At 46.9% G+C, this 9,920-nt stretch overlaps 1 long non-coding RNA gene across 1 annotated transcript; it reads left to right on the plus strand.

The window, feature by feature from the left end:
- The first annotated feature begins 4,262 nt into the window (after nt 1-4,262).
- LOC120655299 lies at nt 4,263-5,915 on the plus strand. Its single transcript, XR_005667410.1, has 2 exons — nt 4,263-4,494; nt 5,392-5,915. It is a non-coding gene; the product is annotated as an uncharacterized LOC120655299 (long non-coding RNA).
- Nucleotides 5,916-9,920: the final 4,005 nt, after the last annotated feature.

Here is a 9,920-nt window from a genome sequence, read left to right on the forward strand (position 1 = left end):
CGCCGGACGCCGATCCACCCGATTCCCTCCTCACTCCGCCGCCGGGGAGGCAGCCGGAGGAGGGAATCGGCGGGATCCACTCGTCGTAGAAGGGGAAAAGAGAAGAGACGAGAAGCTACCACTGCAAGCAACTATACTGCCTCCGTTCTAATTACATGATTGTCACCTCTCATTTATTTTTAACACAAGCATTCATTTAACCCAAAAATGTAAATATTATCCTTTTTGGTTGTTGCTTATTTTATCATTGAGGATGCTTATGAGTTATGACTTGTATTTTTACTATCCACACACTGACGTTTAAATATACGAGAGTGGTGAAACATCGTGACAAAATATTTCAAGGGTGGCAACACATCTACGTAAGAGAGGAGGGGGTACTAAAAAAATATTCGGTTTTGTAAGATATATTTCATATTACATCCGATGAAAACTAATATATTTCGATGTTGCAAATGTTCGTAGGCTTCTTACTATTACTAATTGGAGGCTCCTTTGGATCTGTTACAAAGATAGAAATCCTATAAATTCTCACAAAAATTAGAACATCCAACCATTAATCCAACAACTCTAATTATAATAACCATTGGATCTGTTATCTTTTCTAATAAATTACCCACCTCTGCCATTATGAAAATAGACTAAAATAACCCTCTAAACATGTATCTAAATTACCCACCTCTGCCATTATAAACAAATCTAAAGTAACCCCCACTACTAGAAAATGTGTCATTCGTTCCTGGCGTTAGTACCGGCTGCAAATTGAGCCGGTACTAACGTGCACATTTAGTACCGGGTCAAAAGGATAGATCCATGGCGCACTCCATGATCCCTTTTAATACCGGGTGGTGAAATCATTCGGTACTAAAAGTGACATATTAGTACCGGTTGGTATTCACAACCGGTATAAATATATCTGGCCCTATTTAGTACCGGATCGAGGGCTTCATCCGGTACAAAAAGCTGACCTTTAGTACCGGGTTAGCTTTTTACCCAGTACTAAAGTGCAGCTCCCCGCCCGTGCACGCTCCTCTCTGTCTCTCCTTCTATATTTCGAGTCCTTATCCCCAATCAACCACTCTCCTCGGTTGCCTCTCCTCCCTCTTCCTCACTCCCTTCTTCCCTTCCTCGAGATCTGGCCCGGGCACCAACAGGGGCGGAGCTTGCCGCCGGGCGAGCTGCAGGTGTCGTTGGCGCAGCAGGCCAGGGGCGCGGCCTCCCCGGCGGCGGAGCGGGCCGGGGGCGCGCGGCCTCTCCGGTGGCGGAGCAGGCCGGGGGTGCGGCCTCCCCGGCGGCCGAGCGCGCAGGGGCGCGGCCTCCCCGGCGGCGCAGCGAGGGCCGAGCCACCCCGGCAGCGGAGCACGCCGGGCCGCGGCCTCCCGGCGGCGGAGAGGGCTGGGGCCGGGTGCGTCATGCGTGGCGGAGCGGTCAGGATGTTGTAGTTCTTGTGAATCCTTGTGTAGTATTGCGACTTCTTGTGTAGTTTTGTGGAATGAAATCTTGTGATTGTTGTGTAGTCTTGCAATCCTTGTGACTTGTTAAATAAATTTGAAATTCTTGTGAAATGTAATATTGAAATCTTGTGATTGTTGGGACTCATGCATGATTGTGAAAGTGTAGTTCTGAAATTTGTGATGGATGACGCTGTGAGAAGAAAAAAGGAAAGAAAAGGAAAAGAAAAGAAACCACGAACATGATTGATACAAAGGATTTAGTACCGGTCAATGTCACCAACCGGTACTAGATATCCCTACTAAATGCAAACGCATTTAGTACCGATCAAACGGTACCGGGCGTCCGACCGGTATTAAATGGGGGTTTCGGCCCGGTACTAATGCACGATTTTCTAGCTGTGTCCCTAATCTTTGTGTAAATTACCCACACATGCCATTATAAAAATAATACAAATATCCCCCTAAATGTGCATATAAATTATCCAATTATGTCATTATTATTACAAAAGAAATTACTCCTAAATTACCATTAAAAAATACTCCTAAATCTGAATCTAAATTATACAATTATAAGATATTAAAGTGCACCAATATAAAATTTTAAATTACTATTTCTATCATTATTAATATGTTATTTATGTTATTATTTATATAAAAATACTACTCGCGATATATGTCACCATATATTCAAGTATGATATAAGAGATAAGAATATCAATTCACAAACAAATAGTTCAACTAAATATATATCGAATACTTATGTAGATGTGATGCAAAATAAAATCATCTATTGTAACTAGATAATAATAAATATATATTTTAGAGAATGTGTTAGAATATTTAATAGATGAGAAACGGCGTGAGATAGATAATTGTAATTATTAACCCTATTTTTATATTAATTCTAATTAGCCCGTACGGGAGCACGGGTTGATAGACTAGTTTTCTATAACCATGATCAATGTTAAGAAGGTTGGCTTGGTACATAATTAAAATACCTTACTTTTTGAAAAAAATGAAGTACTAAATCTGTTATTCGGCGCATAACATATTTAAGATTTATAAAATTAAAGAACTAATTCCATGGAACCCCACTATCCAATTTGAAAATGGCACTATAGTGCCTCTCTCATCGATGCTAAAACTTCTGCGCGAATAGTACTAAGCAACACTATACTGCCCTGACGTACAAATGTGTACCATATGGCCATCATTCATCCTTCCAACAAAGATAGACGAAAGTTTCATCTGAGACACATGCATGATCGACTTGAGATCCCATCATTCTACCACAAAAGCTAAAGCATCTGCAGTTAGATGATTGACGAACCATGCATGGGGATGTTACCTTTGGCAAGTACATGATGAATCAGTTTAATCGTTCATTTGCCCAGCCACAATATTTCTGGCTTGCATCTCGAGCCCAACCTACCGAGAATATGCCTCATGTATTGACATGGTGCTCTCGGCATACTGATGATGTACAGGGTACATCACCCTTTTGAACTGAAAACAATGAAAATTAATTGTTTTCTAGAAGTTACAGATAAATTTCAGAAAAAGAAAATTTAACTGCGAACAATGAATTTCTCCCTTCGAACTATGAATATACAAGGTCGAACAACGAATTTCTAGAAGTTGCAGTTAAATTTCAGAAAAAGAAAATATGAATTCTGCAGAAACCATGTGTTTTCTAGAAGTTACATTAATTTATTCTTCCTCGAAGAATGATTTCCTAGAAGTTGCAGTTAAATCTCAGAAAAAAGGAAACATGAATTCTGCGAAAACCATGTGTATTCTGTAAATTGTAATACTGTCTTTTCATCAAAATTTAGGAGAAAAATTATTTCATGTCAAAGAAAATTAAAGGAACGTCTTACAAAATAGTATAAGAAAAGGGCAACACAAAGGAGAATGAGGAAAGCCAAATAGCGAGCTATTACACCCCCATTGAGCGAGTCACTGTCGATGCTAAAACTTGCGTGCAGATACTTACCGATCTGCCGCCGGGCCTTAACGTACACCCATCTAGCTAGCATGTGTGCATCATTCCAACACGCCTAAAAGCTAAAGACGAGGGATCTCATCATCCGAGAGACAGACACCGATCGAGACATACATGAATCGATGGGATCCCATCATTGTTGGACAAAAGCAAAAGAGCTTCTAGCTTGATGATTGAAAGAACCGTGCATGAATCTTTTGACACCATTATAGGCCAGAGCACATCCTGAATCATACATGTTATACTGCCTTTGGAATTTCTAGCCAAGCCATTACAGTGAATGAAATATTTGAGGAACCATGCAAATAACTCGAATTTAATCAAGTCATTGTCCATCGGTCAACTCGATTAAAGAGAAATAATTCTGATAGTGAAAGGACATTCATCCTCCTAAGTGGGTTTTCGATCAATATTTGTCACAAAAGATTATTGTTATGCATTGTTGTTTCTTGCTGATCATTATTGTGGCAAATTATCTTATTTGTCCCTAATAAATACCCTCGAAATCATGATCAAATTCTTTATCAAAACCTTGTTTTGCCTGGCCCAGCTTGGTTTCCCAGTTGAGCTGGTCCGTTAGCTGAGATTGTGTCTCTGTACACATCCCTGGGTGAGCCGGTTTCTCCTTGTTGGTCGGCTGGTTGATCATCCAAAGAAGACCTTTTGTTTTTGCTCCGGCTGAGCTGGACCTCTCCTCGGTCAGCCGAGAATTGCTCTCTGTTCGCGTACCGGCTGAGCCGGTCCTTCGTTCGGTCGGCCGGACCATCGGCAAGGGTGGAAGTTTCCTTTATATACTGTAGGTCTTACTTTCTCTTTCTTCCTCATCCATTCAGCCCAACAGCTTCGTCCGCCCGACTGCTGCCTCCTCTCTCTGTCTCCCTCGTCCGCCGTCACCTCGTCCTCAGCTTGCACCGCCGCTTCCTCCCTCGCGTGCGTGCGCGCGACTGCTGCAGCCAATGGTGGTGGCCGGTGGCGAGGTGGTCCGGCCGCCAATGGTGGTGCACCGGCTGGCCACTACTCGAGCTCCAATGTTTGGTACGCTTTGTGGTCCTTCTCTAGAGCTTTATAATCAAATCCCTTTGGTAGAGCATCTCATCTAGCATCAATCTACTAGGATCTAAGAGGGCTTGAAATTTATTGGATATTTCATCTGGATTTAAAGTTTTTTGTCCCTAGGTTGCACAGATCTAAAGATGACAATTTTATCCGCGGGTGAGGGTTTGGCCATAAAATTTTATCCGCGTGTATAGATATTTGTATAGAATTTTACTCGTGGGTACCCGCCCGAATATAAAAAATAATCTAATCAACTTATATCATTCACGAATTTTATATTTTATTTTTTGTGATTGTATGAACTAAATAGACGGATAATGAGATTGCCTGAACTAATAGATGTGAAAATAATATTGATATTTTGCTTATTATTTGTAGTGAAGTGTATCATCATTGTTGCATTTTTTAGATGAAATACTTAATTGGAATTGAACGCATTTACTTACAAATAAAACTACAAAATAGATGCTGGAGATAAGAAAAAAGAATTGTGCAAGATAATCCATTTAGTTCTCTATTTTACTAATGCTTTGTGTTCGCTTGTATAGGTGATAAATTCAAAATTTGCTAGTCTATACAATCAAATGATGTGATAGGTTATTTATGCTATCATTAATATACCCGGTACCCGAAACCCGACCCGTACTCGACGGGTACGGGTATAAATTTTACTTGCTAGACTTCGCGGGTATGGGTATTTCTTATAGTTTCGGGTATTGTCACAGCGGGTATTTGATCTATCCGCACCTTACTGGCTGAGTTAGTCCCTATCCGCTGAGCCCGTCCCTATCAGCTGAGCCGGTCCTTAACCCTCATTCCACAAATTCTCATCTATTTGGCTTCAATCTTATATATGATCCAATACATCCTTTGCAGACAACATGGGTCATGAATGGCATCAAGCTTCACGCGATGTGCACTATGAGAAAGCAAGTGATGATGAAGCAACACAAAGTGAGGCAGAAATTGTATTTGTGCAAACACCTTCTTGCAAAGCTCCCAAGCGCAAACCAACTCGTAAATTTCCAAGATCAAAGTCTAGGGGCAATGGTACTTGAAGGAAATCTGAAGAAGATGTATCGGTTGGAAGTGAAGGCACAAGGAGATGAGATGATTGAGTAGTCAAAGGTTTGAGCTAGCGAGAGCGATTTACAGGATTATCCCAATTGACTCGATTTGGACAGTAACCCTCATGCTCTACATCCTTCACAAAGTTTTCTTATCATCACTTTAATATTCTCATAATATATGGAGCATGAGTGCAACTCTTGAGAGAGTACCAAGATGTGACGCGGATTTCTTCCCAAATGATGTGAAACATAGTAAAATGTCTTCAACTAGCATCTTCATGAAAGAAATAGAGAAATATCTTATATGAATGTTGAACATTGGTTTGCTTACCTTCTTTAGGAATGAGTATTGTTTGATGACAAAGTGCATTGAGGTACTGGTAATAGGAATCATTTTGAGAACAATAAAATATTCATGTGATGTCACATAATCATAATGCACATTTGCACACTCGTCAAAGTTTGGCTCATCATATTATGCAACTTACGTTTGTCCGAATCCGCTTGATAAAAACCAAGAATCTTGGAAAATCTCATATAGCTGTAGTAGTACTTCTCTGCTTAGATCATAAAATGCATCTCCTAATGAATAAATGCATCATTAGGCTCAATCCAAAGGGTGGCAAAGAATTGAGCCATCACCTCGACACTCCAATGATATCTAAAGTCATGATTAGTACCATATCTCGCTTTTCCAAGTGATCTAGAATTCATCAAGAGCCGGATCACTCAAAGCATGACATTTGCTCCAATCAATCCACTTTTGGTGTGCAAACCCACAGCCGGGTGGCGTAGTGCACCCGCCTAAACCCAGAGGGTGAGTACTCGGTGGTAGCTAGGATTAGCCCAATCTAGGTACAAGAACACGATGAACACAACAGGTTTAGAGTGGTTCGGGCCGCCGGAGCGTAATACCCTACGTCCACTGTGCGTTGTATTGCTTGTGCTCTCAAGAGGTTGAGAACGGGGTTGTTCGGAGTGAATCCGAGCTTGTGTTGTGTCTGCCTTTTCTTGGCCTTAGCTGAGTCTGTGTGTATATGTGTACTAGCGGGCGTGCTCTCCCTTTTATATGTCCAAGGGGAGCACGTACACTGAGCGGGGCCCCGACATGTGGACCCGGCGATGTATTATAAACTACACTTTGGCCTTCAATGCCTCAGATCCGGAGATCTTGTCGTCGGCTTCCGTGCGTAGCTTCTGACCAGGGATAGTCTTGAACTGTCCTGTCAGAGTAGAGTCTAGCCTCTGCAGCCGCGCGTCGAGGTCATGATGAAGCGCCGAACTACTGATTCAGTCCACTGTAGCAGCGTGCACTGTTGCTCCAGTCAGTAGCTGGTCATCATGACTCGTCGCCCATGCGCACGGCGCTGAGTCTTTAATGCTTGCCTTGGTAACTGACGAGCCGCCTCAGTAACTGGCGATCCACAGTGTGGACTGACAAAAGCTGCCCCGTGCACAGCGGCAGCAGAGCCCGCCTCAACCACTCGCACTTAATGCGGGTGGGTGAGGGAGCTTCCAGCGGAAGGCTTGCGCCCGCGCCCACGTCTGCGTGACACGTGGCGGCTCCGGACCCTTCCCGAGCAGCTAGCTGAGCCGAGAGCACACGGGGATCCGGATAGGCACGTGGAGGTCCCGGACCCACCTGCGGGGGTCCGGGTCCGCGGTCACAGATGCTGAGCATTTCCACCTCTGGGACACGTGGTGACACCGGACCCGTCCCCGAACGTAAAGCGGGTCCGGGATCGTTGGTCTGGTGAGATGGAGTCGGACGCCAGGGGTCCGAATGCTCAGCTCCTTAGGGCATAGTTACGGATAACTACGCGAGTCTTGGCACAGTAGGAGTGGGTACCCCACCTGCAGGGTACCGACAGAGGCCCCCGGGCCCGCCTCGGGAGAGGCAACGAACCCGCAGGTGGGGCCACTACTGTGAGCAACTTGGCTGCTTCTGGCGCCCAGCGGTGCGCGCCGCAAGGGTCTTGTCCTGCATCGTCCATCCTTTGGGTCACCTGCTGCATCATCACGTTTGGACCTTCACATGACTCAAGGTAGATGCTTAGTAGCGTGCCCACGGGTCCCAAATCCTGTTGGCTGTAATCCTTTGAGATAGACAGCTAGGTTCAGTTAACGGAGCTCAAGGGGCCGGCCTTTAGGTTAAGAGAAAGTCCGGACCTCCAGGTTCCCAGTCCTAGGTACTACGGCACTCATTCACAGGAGGTGGTGTGTGCAGGCTTAGGGTACGGAACCAGGCTAAGCGGCTACACGGCTCCGGACCTCTCCGGAGAATGAGTGCGCTTCCCTGAACCTGCAGGTTCCCAGGGGTCCGAACCCCTCTCTTCCATGAAGGGTCCGAGCTAAGTCACTAACTAGCCAACTCAATTCGGACCACAATCACCGCACAAGAGTAAGAAGCCATGTGGGGGTTAGCGCAAACAGAATGTGTAGATTGAAATTGGAATATAACATCCTTAGAGGCGAACTGAGAATAAACTTTTCCTTTATAACTAGATGTACATGAGATGTGCGATGTAAGCCAGAACACGGGTTTATGAGGCCGGAGCTGTCTGGACCTCCGGGCCCCCAGCCTTAGGTACTACGGTACTCGCCCTAGGGAGATAGAGCATGCAGACTTAGGGTACGGAACCAGGCTAAGCAGCTACATGGCTCCAGACCTCACCGGAGGGTGAGTACGCTTCCCTGAACCTGGTTCGCAGAGGTCCGGACCCCTCCACGGGGGAGGCTCACCGGACTAGACCACACGGAAGTACTACATAGTTACAAAGGAAAATGTTTTATTCCCTGCTGGGTCTCTAAGGGTAGGACTTACAGAGATGTAGAGTCGGGGGTGCGACTGGAGTCGGCTTTCCGCCGGAGAGAGACACCAGAGTCGGCTTAGTGCGACCGGAGTGGGCTTTCCGCCGGAGCGGGCTTGGTGCGACCGGAGTCGGCTTTCCGCCGGAGCGGGGTTGGTGCGACTGGAGTCGGCTTTCCGCCAGAGCGGGCTTCCTCACATGAGTGAGGTATGCTGCGAGCTGGGATTTGTCGCTCTGCCGCTCGCAGCTTGTGAGGGGGCTCTTGACGGGCGCCCTGACTCTTGCCGACGTGCAGCGCGCGCCGCTGCCGACGGTGGCTGCTCCACGGGCACGATTACCCCTAGCGCAGGAAGGCGAGAGGCGTGTGGCGCGGATGACGCCACACGCTCTGTCATCTCCACGTCATCATCGTGGTGGGAGTGCTCAACCACCCGAGCAATGGAGATGGGCAAGAGATGAGCTAAAACTAGCTAAAGCCCCCCTACCTGGCACGCCAAATGTCGTGGTGTGCAAACCCACAGCCGGGTGGCGTAGTGCACCCGCCTAAATCCAGAGGGTGAGTACTCGGGGGTAGCTAGGATTAGCCCAATCTAGATACAAGAACACGATGAACACAGCAGGTTTAGAGTGGTTCGGGCCGCCGGAGAGTAATACCCTACATCCACTGTGTGTTGTATTGCTTGTGCTCTCAAGAGGTTGAGAACGGGGTTGTTCGGAGTGAATCCGAGTTTGTGTTGTGTCTGCCTTTTCTTGGCCTTAGCTGAGTCTGTGTGTATATGTGTTCTAGCGGGCGTGCTCTCCCTTTTATATGTCCAAGGGGAGCACGTACACTGAGCGGGGCCCTGACATGTGGACCCGGCGATGTATTATAAACTACACTTTGGCCTTCAATGCCTCAGATCCGGAGATCTTGTCGTCGGCTTCCATGCGTAGTTTCTGACCAGGGATGGTCTTGAACTGTCCTGTCAGAGTAGAGTCTAGCCTCTGGAGCTACGCGTCGAGGTCATGATGAAGCGCCGAACTACTGACTCAGTCCACTGTAGCAGCGTGCACTGTTGCTCCAGTCAGTAGCTGGTCATCATGACTCGTCGCCCATGCGAGCGGCGCTGAGTCTTTAATGCTTGCCTTGGTAACTGATGAGCCGCCTCGGTAACTGGCGATCCACAGTGTGGACTGACAAAAGCTACCCCGTGCCCAGCGGCAGCAGAGCCCGCCTCAACCACTCGCACTTAATGTGGGTGGGTGAGGGAGCTTCCAGCGGAAGGCTTGCGCACGCGCCCGCGTCTGCGTAACACGTGGCGGCTCCGGACCCCTCCCGAGTAGCTAGCTGAGCCGAGAGCTCACGGGGGTCCGGATAGGCACGTGGAGGTCCCAGACCCATCTGCGGGAGTCCGGATGGCACGTGGAGGTCCCAGACCCACCTGCGGGGGTTCGGGTCCGCGGTCATAGGTGCTGAGCATTTCCACCTCTGGGACACGTGGTGACACCGGACCCGTCCCCGAGCGGGAAGCGGGTCCGGGACCGT

The sequence above is a fragment of the Panicum virgatum genome, chromosome 1N (genome assembly GCF_016808335.1).
Source record: "Panicum virgatum strain AP13 chromosome 1N, P.virgatum_v5, whole genome shotgun sequence".
Classification (NCBI taxonomy): domain Eukaryota; kingdom Viridiplantae; phylum Streptophyta; class Magnoliopsida; order Poales; family Poaceae; genus Panicum; species Panicum virgatum.